A 12,265-nucleotide genomic window follows, 5' to 3' on the forward strand; every position below is an offset into this window, starting at 1 on the left:
TGTCAACTCTGTCCTGTCAACTCTGTCCTGTCTACTCTCCTGTCAACTCTGTCCTGTCTACCTGTCCTGTCAACTCTGTCCTGTCAACTCTGTCCTGTCAACTGTCCTGTCCTGTCAACTCTGTCCTGTCAACTCTGTCCTGTCAACTCTGTCCTGTCAACTCTGTCCTGTCAACTCTGTCCTGTCAACTCTGTCCTGTCAACTCCGTCCTGTCAACTCTGTCCTGTCAACTCTGTCCTGTCAACTCTGTCCTGTCAACTCTGTCCTGTCAACTCTGTCCTGTCAACTCTGTCCTGTCAACTCTGTCCTGTCAACTCTGTCCTGTCAACTCTGTCCTGTCCTGTCTACTCTGTCCTGTCAACTCTGTCCTGTCAACTCTGTCCTGTCAACTCTGTCCTGTCAACTCTGTCCTGTCAACTCCGTCCTGTCAACTCTGTCCTGTCAACTCTGTCCTGTCAACTCTGTCCTGTCTACTCTGTCCTGTCAACTCTGTCCTGTCAACTCTGTCCTGTCAACTCTGTCCTGTCTACTCTGTCCTGTCAACTCTGTCCTGTCAACTCTGTCCTGTCAACTCTGTCCTGTCAACTCCGTCCTGTCTACTCTGTCCTGTCAACTCTGTCCTGTCAACTCTGTCCTGTCAACTCTGTCCTGTCAACTCTGTCCTGTCAACTCTGTCCTGTCAACTCTGTCCTGTCAACTCTGTCCTGTCAACTCTGTCCTGTCAACTCTGTCCTGTCAACTCTGTCCTGTCTACTCTGTCCTGTCAACTCTGTCCTGTCAACTCTGTCCTGTCAACTCCTGTCCTGTCAACTCTGTCCTGTCAACTCTGTCCTGTCTACTCTGTCCTGTCAACTCTGTCCTGTCAACTCTGTCCTGTCAACTCTGTCCTGTCTACTCTGTCCTGTCAACTCTGTCCTGTCAACTCTGTCCTGTCAACTCTGTCCTGTCTACTCTGTCCTGTCAACTCTGTCTCAACTCCTGTCCTGTCTACTCTGTCCTGTCAACTCTGTCCTGTCAACTCTGTCCTGTCAACTCCGTCCTGTCAACTGTCTGTCCTGTCTCAACTCTATCCTGTCAACTCTGTCCTGTCTACTCCTGTCAACTCTGTCTGTCAACTCTGTCCTGTCAACTCTGTCCTGTCAACTCTGGCCTGTCAACTCTGTCCTGTCTACTCTGTCCTGTCAACTCTGTCCTGTCAACTCTGTCCTGTCTACCTCATCTCAGTGTCTCCTGTCAACTCTGTCCTGTCTACTCTGTCCTGTCAACTCTGTCCTGTCTACTCTCCTGTCAACTCTGTCCTGTCAATTTCTCTGTCCTGTCAACTCTGTCCTGTCAACTCTGTCCTGTCAACTCCGACATACATCCCTGTCAACGTATCTGTCCTGTCAACTCTGTCCTACATCAAAACTCTGTCCTGTCAACTCTGTCCTGTCTACTCCGTCCTGTCAATTCTCTGTCCTGTCAACTCTGTCCTGTGTCAACTCTGTCCTGTCAACTCCGTCCTGTCAACTCTGTCCTGTCAACTCTGTCCTGTCAACTGCCCCCTGTCCTGTCAACTCTGTCCTGTCAACTCTGTCCTATTTGTGACCCACTCAGAAGAAATGTCTGTCTCGTCACTGATAGTAACTGTGGGCCTAAATTCAGCTAATGGACAAACAGTCTACCTCATCTCAGTGTAGTCTTAGGGGAATGGCATCTACTTTAGCTGACTGCCCTAACTGAGCTATTCCTGCCGGGCAGATTCATGTTGGAAGAGATTTATGGCTTGGTCTTTGTTTCAAAGCCACAGCTAACAGAACCTGGCTAGCCACAGAACAGGACTTACTATACTAAAAATGGACCCTGATTTTTTAAAGGCCTGTGAATTTATACTTAAACCCACCCCAGCAATTCTCACTTCCAGCTGAGCAGGAATATGTTGATTCTATACACGACATACATCCCATCATCAACGTATCCCAATGATGGCGGTGAACTCTCCCATACATCAAAACTCACACATCTTTACATATTCTTTGTTTTTAATAATAGAGAAAGCCCAGCTCACCAAAATTCTGCTGTTGCTTTCAACTTAGACACATAGGAATGTGTGTGTGTGAATAATAACACACAAAGCTGCAATGTATAAAGATCCTCTTTGAGACCATGGGCATTGTGTGTGTGCCAGGGTCGAGGTTTATATCAGTCGTGTTTCTGGGTGCTTGTAACAGAACGCACGCCACACGGGTGAGGTAAATGTGAAGGTCGTGCCCCGTGACGCTCGTCTGCAGAGTTCCAGTCATTCCCCTCGCACTTTGAAACACTTCCTTTCTGAGTGAAGAGAATGTGTCGAACCCTTCGGCCCCTCTATTCTTGGTGAAGACGGGACAGAAAAATTTAAATAAGTCATTTGTGAGACAAGAAAGTCTTGTTGTTCAAATACACTATAGAGACGTTTGAAGGTGCTGATGGGTATAGACAACAGGTTCCCATACATTTCCCTCACGGACCATAATTAAAAGCATTAGTGTATTTGAGGATTACAAAGAGGCTATTTTGGTACCAGAAAATATGTCATGTGATTATGTACCACCAGTGAGTCATGGACCACAGTTTGGGAACCTCTCCCTCGTTCTCAGTTATTCTCCCATCTATGTCCTTTCTTTCACTGCTTTTCCCTCTCTTTCCTCTCTTCCCTAGACTTTGTGAGATTTTAAATGTCACCATGTCCAGTCATAGTTTATTTTTTCCAGAGAGCTGCCCCTCCTGACAGAAGAGAGATCTGCCTCTCCAAACAGAACAGAGATCTGCCTCTCATACCAGAACAGAGATCTGTATATCCTAACAGAACAGAGATCTGCCTCTCCTAACAGAACAGAGATCTGTCCCTCCAAACAGAACAGAGATCTGCCTCTCCTAACAGAACAGAGATCTGCCTCTCCTAACAGAACAGAGATCTGTCCCTCCAAACAGAACAGAGATCTGTCTCTCCTAACAGAATAGAGATCTGTCCCTCCTAACAGAACAGAGATCTGCCTCTCCTAACAGAACAGAGATCTGCCTCTCCTAACAGAACAGAGATCTGTCTCTCCTAACAGAACAGAGATCTGTCTCTCCTAACAGAACAGAGATCTGTATATCCTAACAGAACAGAGATCTGTCTCTTCTAACAGAACAGAGATATGCCTCTCCTAACAGAACAGAGATCTGACTCTCCTAACAGAACAGAGATCTGCCTCTCCTAACAGAACAGAGATCTGACTCTCCTAACAGAACAGAGATCTGCCTCTCCAAACAGAACAGAGATCTGTCCCTCCTAACAGAACAGAGATCTGTATATCCTAACAGAACAGAGATTTGTCTCTCCTAACAGAACAGAGATATGTCTCTCCTAACAGAACAGAGATCTGACTCTCCTAACAGAACAGAGATCTGCCTCTCCAAACAGAACAGAGATCTGTCCCTCCTAACAGAACAGAGATCTGTCTCTCCTAACAGAACAGAGATCTGTCTCTCCTAACAGAACAGAGATCTGTCTCTCCTAACAGAACAGAGATCTGTCCCTCCTAACAGAACAGAGATCTGACTCTCCTAACAGAACAGAGATCTGACTCTCCTAACAGAACAGAGATCTGTCCCTCCTAACAGAACAGAGATCTGTCTCTCCTAACAGAACAGAGATATGTTCCTCCTAACAAAACAGAGATCTGCCTCTCCTAACAGAACAGAGATATGTCTCTCCTAACAGAACAGAGATCTGTCTCTCCTAACAGAATAGAGATCTGTCCCTCCTAACAGAACAGAGATCTGCCTCTCCTAACAGAACAGAGATCTGCCTCTCCTAACAGAACAGAGATCTGTCTCTCCTAACAGAACAGAGATCTGTCCCTCCTAACAGAACAGAGATCTGTCCCTCCTAACAGAACAGAGATCTGTCTCTCCTAACAGAACAGAGATCTGTCTCTCCTAACAGAACAGAGATCTGTCTCTCCTAACAGAACAGAGATCTGTCCCTCCTAACAGAACAGAGATCTGTCCCTCCTAACAGAACAGAGATCTGTCTCTCCTAACAGAACAGAGATCTGTCCCTCCTAACAGAACAGAGATCTGTCTCTCCTAACAGAACAGAGATCTGTCTCTCCTAACAGAACAGAGATCTGTCTCTCCTAACAGAACAGAGATCTGCCTCTCCTAACAGAACAGAGATCTGTCTCTCCTAACAGAACAGAGATCTGCCTCTCCTAACAGAACAGAGATCTGTCCCTCCTAACAGAACAGAGATCTGCCTCTCATACCAGAACAGAGATATGTCCCTCCTAACAGAACAGAGATCTGTATATCCTAACAGAACAGAGATTTGTCTCTCCTAACAGAACAGAGATATGCCTCTCCTAACAGAACAGAGATATGTCTCTCCTAACAGAACAGAGATCTGTCCCTCCTAACAGAACAGAGATCTGTATATCCTAACAGAACAGAGATCTGTCTCTTCTAACAGAACAGAGATATGCCTCTCCTAACAGAACAGAGATATGTCTCTCCTAACAGAACAGAGATCTGCCTCTCCAAACAGAACAGAGATCTGTCTCTTCTAACAGAACAGAGATATGCCTCTCCTAACAGAACAGAGATATGTCTCTCCTAACAGAACAGAGATCTGACTCTCCTAACAGAACAGAGATCTGCCTCTCCAAACAGAACAGAGATCTGTCCCTCCTAACAGAACAGAGATCCTCTCTTCTAACAGAACAGAGATCTGAACAGAGATCTCCTAACAGAACAGAGATCTGACTCTCCTAACAGAACAGAGATCTGTCCCTCCTAACAGAACAGAGATCTGTCTCTCCTAACAGAACAGAGATATGTTCCTCCTAACAAAACAGAGATCTGACTCTCCTAACAGAAAAGAGATCTGTCTCTCCTAACAGAACAGAGATCTGTCTCTCCTAACAGAACAGAGATCTGTCTCTCCTAACAGAACAGAGATCTGTCTCTCCTAACAGAACAGAGATCTGTCTCTCCTAACAGAACAGAGATCTGTCTCTCCTAACAGAACAGAGATCTGTCTCTCCTAACAGAACAGAGATCTGTCCCTCCTAACAGAACAGAGATCTGTCTCTCCTAACAGAACAGAGATCTGTATATCCTAACAGAACAGAGATATAACAGAACAGAGATCTGTATATCCTAACAGAACAGAGATCTGTCTCTCCTAACAGAACAGAGATCTGTCTCTCCTAACAGAACAGAGATCTGTCTCTCCTAACAGAACAGAGATCTGTCCCTCCTAACAGAACAGAGATCTGTATATCCTAACAGAACAGAGATCTGTCTCTCCTAACAGAACAGAGATCTGTCCCTCCTAACAGAACAGAGATCTTTTTATCCTAACAGAACAGAGATATGTCTCTCCTAACAGAACAGACACCAACAGCTGGAAACATGTCACCCTGTTTGGGTCTCCCCTCTTGTTCTCTGTGTGTGTGTGTGTGTGTGTGTGTGTGTGTGTGTGTGTGTGTGTGTGTGTGTGTGTGTGTGTGTGTGTGTGTGTGTGTGTGTGTGTGTGTGTGTGTGTGTGTGTGTGTGTGTGTGTGTGTGTGTGTGTGTGTGTGTGTGTGAGAGAGACATAGAGACAGATAGATTACTAGAGAGAGAGAGGCCAGGGAAACCCCAGTGTGAGTGATGTCACTGTGTAGGAGTGGGTCCAGGCCAGGGCTCAGGGTGGTTAGCTGCGTGGGTGTTGTAGTTTTAGGAAACTCCCAATGCCAGGAAGGAACTGACAGATTCCACTGGACCAGCTCACAGCTCACAACTCATAGTTCAACTCCCCAGGGAATGGACTAGCTCCACCCCACCTCGCCCAATCCCAACATCGATAGGTGAAGGGTGGCACATCTGTCTCCTCCCAACCAATGAGAGAGGGAGGGGAAGGCTATGCCAACTCAGTATCATTTGAATCATAGCCTTGTGAAGGATTTCTCCCCTTCATCTCAACCAAACCAAGTGTGATGGCAAAGGGCTACTCTATTTAATCTAACTAAAGGAAAGAAAACACAGAAAGGAAGGAGGAAGAGAAGAAATCTATCTCCAGGTAAGAAAAGCTTTCATGGGAGTTGATTCAGGGCTTGGACTTGGCTTGAAGTAGGTTATCAGTCAAACTGTTCTGGACTGGGAAGTATTTTGCGGGCAATATCAGGAGCACTAGAAGTTCCCTACAAAAATAAGGAACAGTGTGTTCTGGTGGGTAAGCAAGGGTAGCTTTCTCCCTCTTCTCTTTCTCTCTCCTCTCTCTCATTCTGCTACTGTAGCGTTGTTGACATGGCCTCGTATATAGCTGTAGTCAGAGAACCTCTCCATGTGTCACTGTGGAACCCCCCACCAACTAACACCCTGCTGTGCTGATGTTCAGAAGCTGCTCCCGATGACCAGATATCACATGTTCCTCTGTGATATGTTCCGCTGTTGAAAGAGAAGGGGGGTATTTTTGAGATGGAGAGATTGAACCTGAGTTTCTGGTCTCAAATTGTGCCTCATATTGTTTGAAACATGCCTCTTGATCTTATGCCATCCTTCATCATCAGACATATTCAAGTTTAGAGCTGTTGTGAGACCAGATGTTGAGGAATTGGTTGGTGGAGTGATTGGTCCAGGAAATGGGTGCTGGAGGTTGCCAGGGACTCCTGCCAAACTTGAGAGAGGTTGCTATTAGCGGAAATGCTGGCCTTAAATCAAGAGTGATGAAACCCACCCATCTGCATGGGAGAACATCTGAGGATTATCCACAGCATGCTGACATCGATGCATAAAAACAGTTACTCAGTGACAAAATCACCTCAGCAAATGAAACGTCAAACGTTCATATAGATAGACACAGGATATGTGAAATGACAGACAGTGTATATATAACATAGGAATTCTGGTGCTCTCACATACTGTAGATTGTGATATTGAAGAATCTGGGAATTCTGATGTGGTAATTCTGTCGTTGCCATGGCGAGTTTGTGCACTGTGTCTAGGAGATGTTCCACAGACGGTGGTGCGGGGGTCCTTGTCACGCCATGTAGGGTTGTGCTGCCTGACACATCATTACAGGTCCTGGACTGGGATGCTTGGACCCCTAATGTACTTATACTAGACCAGAGCCAGAGCCAGGGCTGTTATGGTGGGCTGGAGGCTCCATGTGTTTAGGGCTGAAAAGCCTGGATGTGTATGTATAGTTTTTATTTATTTTTATTTCACCTTTATTTAACCAGGTAGGCTAGTTGAGAACAAGTTCTAATTTACAACTGCGACCTGGCCAAGATAAAGCATAGCAGTGTGAACAGACAGCAACACAGAGTTACACATTGAGAAAACAATAAACAAGTCAATAACACAGTAGAAAAAAAGAGAGTCTATATACATTGTGTGCAAAAGGCATGAGGAGGTAGGTGAATAATTACAATTTAGCAGATTAACACTGGAGTGATAAATGATCAGATGGTCATGTGCAGTTAGAGATACTGGTGTGCAAAAGAGCAGAAAGGTAAATAAATAATATGGGGATGAGGTAGATAAAATGTGTGGGCTATTTACCGATGGACTATGTACAGCTGCAGCGATTGGTTAGCTGCTCAGATAGCAGATGTTTAAAGTTGGTGAGGGAGATAAAAGTCTCCAACTTCAGCGATTTTTGCAATTCGTTCCAGTCACAGGCAGCAGAGAACTGTAAGGAAAGTTGGCCAAATGAGGTGTTGGCTTTAGGGATGATCAGTGAGATACACCTGCTGGAGCGAGTGCTACGGGTGGGTGTTGCCATCGTGACCAGTGAACTTTACCTAGGTCGGAGCTTTACCTAGCATGGACCTGTAGATGACCTGGAGCCAGTGGGTCTGGCGACGAATATGTAGCGAGGGCCAGCCGACTAGAGCATACAGGTCGCAGTGGTGGGTGGTATAAGGTGCTTTAGTAACAAAACGGATGGCACTGTGTTAAACTGCATCCAGTTTGCTGAGTAGAGTATTGGAAGCTATTTTGTAGATGACATCGCCGAAGTCGAGGATTGGTAGGATAAATCAGTTTTACCAGGGTAAGTTTGGCGGCGTGAGTGAAGGAGGCTTTGTTGCGGAATAGAAAGCCGACTCTAGATTTGATTTTAGATTGGAGATGTTTGATATGAGTCTGGAAGGAGAGTTTACAGTTTAGCCAGACACCTATAGATGTCCACATTTTCTAGGTCGGAACCATCCAGGGTGGTAATGCTAGTCCTAATTTGGTTTTACTAGCGTTTAAGAGCAGTTGAAGGCCACGGAAAGAGTGTTGTATGGCATTGAAGCTCGTTTGGAGGTTAGATAGGACAGTGTCCAAGGAAGGGCCAGAAGTATACAGAATGGTGTCGTCTGCGTAGAGGTGGATCAGGGAATCGCCCGCAGCAAGAGCAACATCATTGATATATACAGAGAAAAGGGTCGGCCCGAGAATTGAACCCTGTGGCACCCCCATAGAGACTGCCAGAGGACCGGACAACATGCCCTCCGATTTGACACACTGAACTCTGTCTGCAAAGTAGTTGGTGAACCAGGCAAGGCAGTCATTAGAAAAAGCTACTGAGTCTGCCGATAAGAAAATGATAATTGACAGAGTCGAAAGCCTTGGTCAGGTCGATGAAGATGGCTGCACTGTACTGTCTTTTATTCATGGCGGTTATGATATCGTTTAGTATATCGTGTTTAGTACCTTGAGCTAAACGATACATATATGATACATATACGATACATATATGCACTCAACACTACTGTATTAGATAAAAAATATGTTGTGTTGACTTAAGCTCCCATTAAGTTGTGTCTCCTTGGAGGATGGAGTGAATTCTCTTTTCCATGGGGGACAAGCTGTCGTGGTCCAGTCTCAGGAAACAGTAAGGAGTCAGGCACAAGTCCCTGTGGTGTGAAAGTCACTGTGATGTTGGGTCATTTGTGAGGAGTTTTCAAAATCAGAAATGTGTTCGTTTCTCCTCTTTGTTTGTGCACCTTTTAATAGCATGTATTCTTCTTCTCTCTTTCAGACGTTGTTCACACCCAAGGCCCCCTCGACGGCAGCCTGTATGCCCGAGTCACAAAGAAAGAGTCCCTCGATGGAGTGGTCACAATTAACGGCCTTCCCGTCCTCGACCACCCCCTAACCAACGCAGACCACACCCCCCAACACCCTAACCACACCCTCCCAAGTTCTGACCGCACCCTCCCGGTAGTGGGCCACGCCTCCCTGCCCGCGGTCGACCACGCCCTGTCGGTTAGCAGCGACTCTGGGAACTCGACAGCATCTGTCAAAACCGATCGCACCGATGACCACAGTCTGTTGCTGCATGGAGCGGTGAACACCAACCAGAACCACAACACGCCCAGTCATCCCCCTCTCAGTCCCCAGGAGAAGAGAGAGTTGGACCAGCTTCTGAGTGGCCTTGAGGCCCCCATGCTCCACCGCCAGGCCTACCTGGCTACCTCCACCAGCCCCGGGGGGGCAGTACGCCACCTTGTCCCAGCCCAGGTGCACGTCAGCGGGCATACCCGGCTCATTGCAGCCCCCTCCGCCGAAGAGCGCGAGACGGACATTTTGGACGAGGAGCTGCACATCAGTCAGGAGGGTAACAGCGTGGACAGTCTGGGAACACTCTCGTCATTGGAGGGCCAGGCCACGCCCGCAGAGCTGTACTACCAATCACAGATACCCATTAATAGGCAGAACAACGGGCCATACCTAGAGAAGCTACGGGAGATGCCGGTGCACCGGGTACGGACTTCTACGTCGGCACAGGAGCGGATTATGGACTCCAGTTCGCCCCAGGAGGAGGAGTACTCTCCTAACAGTTACCAGAACGGGAGTATGCAGCGTTCCCAGTCCTTCGGGACCCCCGAGCCTGGAGGCCCCAAGCTGCCCAGGGCCCCTGAGAGGAGCACCAGTAGCAGGGAGGCAGTCCAGAGGGGGCTGAGCGCATGGCACCAGTACAGTCTGCCAGACGACCCCTTCGGTCCTCCCTTACAGAGCACCCACAGTCTGCCCCACTTCCCCCCCACCGCCTCTCAGCACGACATAGAGCAGTCTATCGAAGCCCTCGACATGCTGATGCTGGATCTGGACCCACACACAGGACAGGTGCCCAAGTCCTACAGCGCCCCTCTGGTGAGAACAGAGTAGGAGGGCCAGCCCAGATCCCCTTCTCCCAATCTCTGGCCAGGCCGTCCTACCAGGCAGACTCAGCCATCCATGGCTATAACATTAACTACAATGCCTTCGGACAGCCTCTGAGGTCGACGGCTGGCCGGGTTTCAACGCCGCCCGTCCAGAGTCCTGTGGCTGAGTCTCCCTTGTCGTATGTCCCCCGAGGTCCGCCTCGTACCAGCCCCATACCAACACCACTCCCATACACCCCCCCGAACCCTACCACATGCACCCAGCCCAGGGGCCTTGTTCCCCCCTCTACCCCTCTGACTCCTCCCCCATCTTCGGACAGCTCCAGATGAAGCCCCTGAACTCGTACCCAGGTGGGACGGTGGTGTCCCACTCCCCAGACCGCAAGGGAGGGTCTCCCTATCATGGCTACAGTACCTCCTCCTCCCCCCTCCCCAACTCTTCCCCCCTTCTCAAGGAGCCAGAACCTGAGGAGGAGAACCTCAACCTGGAGGGCCTGGTGGCTCAACGCATCGCTGGTAAGTCACTACCGGATTGAGGATTAGATTGAATATCCATGTTTAGTTTCACAATTTTCTGTCATTTTCATATTTCATGTTTCATTATGTCATTTTCAAAAGCAGAGGTATTCGCTGTCACAATACATAAAAGCAAAAAGACATTATAATGATGTCATATGTGCTTATGACAAGTATTATAATGCATTAGGAAAGTTGTACAACTGAAATGTTTCTTCCGCATTTAACCCAACCCCTCTGTATCAGAGAGGTGGGGGGGGGCTGTCTTAATCCACATCCACGTCTTCGGCGCCCGGGGAACAGTGGGTTAACTGCCTTGTTCACTTGTTCAGGGACAGAACAACAGATTTTTACCTTGTCAGCTCAGGGATTCGATTCAGCAACCTTCCGGTTACTGGCACACCGCTCTGACCACTAGGCTACCTGCCACTATTGGATCATAATTATAACGGTTACCAAACATTCGTTAGCAGGGACAGTTGCAAAGGACCGTGTTTTGACTGTCATCCTTACAGGCACCGCTGAGAGTCACAATGAACGCTTTGTTCCGGAACTTGTTGTGACCTGTAAGAAGCACAGTCATAGTCAAATGCAGTATATCAACGGCCTTCTATCACCACTGGCTTATTCAGTGATGTGCACTGTTTACATGTACTCTAATATATCTAATTCTATATTGGAAATAGAAGCTACTGTTTACATGTACTCTAATATATCTAATTCTATATTGGAAATAGAAGCTACTGTTTACATGTACTCTAATATATCTAATTCTATATTGGAAATAGAATGCTACTGTTTACATGTACTCTAATATATCTAATTCTATATTGGAAATAGAAGCTACTGTTTACATGTACTCTAATATATCTAATTCTATATTGGAAATAGAAGCTACTGTTTACATGTACTCTAATATATCTAATTCTATATTGGAAATAGAAGCTACTGTTTACATGTACTCTAATATATCTAATTCTATATTGGAAATAGAAGCTACTGTTTCATGTCCCCAGCTTTGTCTGACCTTGGTAATAGGTGGAATCATCATGGCATTGAGCCAGCTAGATAAAAACTCTTAGTTGAGCAGGACAGATATGGTCTGAAAACCTACGGTGAGCTCTGAGCTGTGTCCTACAGCGAGGGGAGAGTTGGACACCATGGAGATGAGATTTAAGGTGGTAAGAATAGACATGCTGGTTGAGTTCTCAGCTACCATGCATTTTCCACATTCACGTCCCGCCACGTATGGAAGCGTATGGTATGGTTCTCACAGATGCCACCAAGTGGGCTTATTTGGTAGTTGCCATTGTCTTTCTACCGCAGATGTTGACTTGGTGTTTGGTATTTTATTAGGATCCCCATTAGCTGTTGTGAAAGCAGCAGCTCGTCTTCCCGCGGTCCACACAGAACAGGAAACATGCCATAACACTAATGTATGGCGAAGCAGTGTTTCCCAATTCGTTTCTGGGGGATTCCAGAAAATGCACATTTTGGTTCTATCCCTGCTCTAATTTCTGTCATCTCTCATTTTAACTTCCATCTTTCTTCTGTTTGTTAATGACTTCACAGAATAAAATGTTCATTTTCCTTTATTCATT

At 46.8% G+C, this 12,265-nt stretch overlaps 1 pseudogene; it reads left to right on the plus strand.

Moving 5' to 3' along the window:
- Positions 1-12,265, plus strand: part of LOC135542977 (tensin-1-like) — a 168,784-nt pseudogene that overhangs the window by 145,579 nt on the left and 10,940 nt on the right.

The sequence above is a fragment of the Oncorhynchus masou genome, chromosome 7 (assembly GCF_036934945.1).
Source record: "Oncorhynchus masou masou isolate Uvic2021 chromosome 7, UVic_Omas_1.1, whole genome shotgun sequence".
NCBI classification, from domain to species: Eukaryota; Metazoa; Chordata; class Actinopteri; order Salmoniformes; family Salmonidae; genus Oncorhynchus; species Oncorhynchus masou.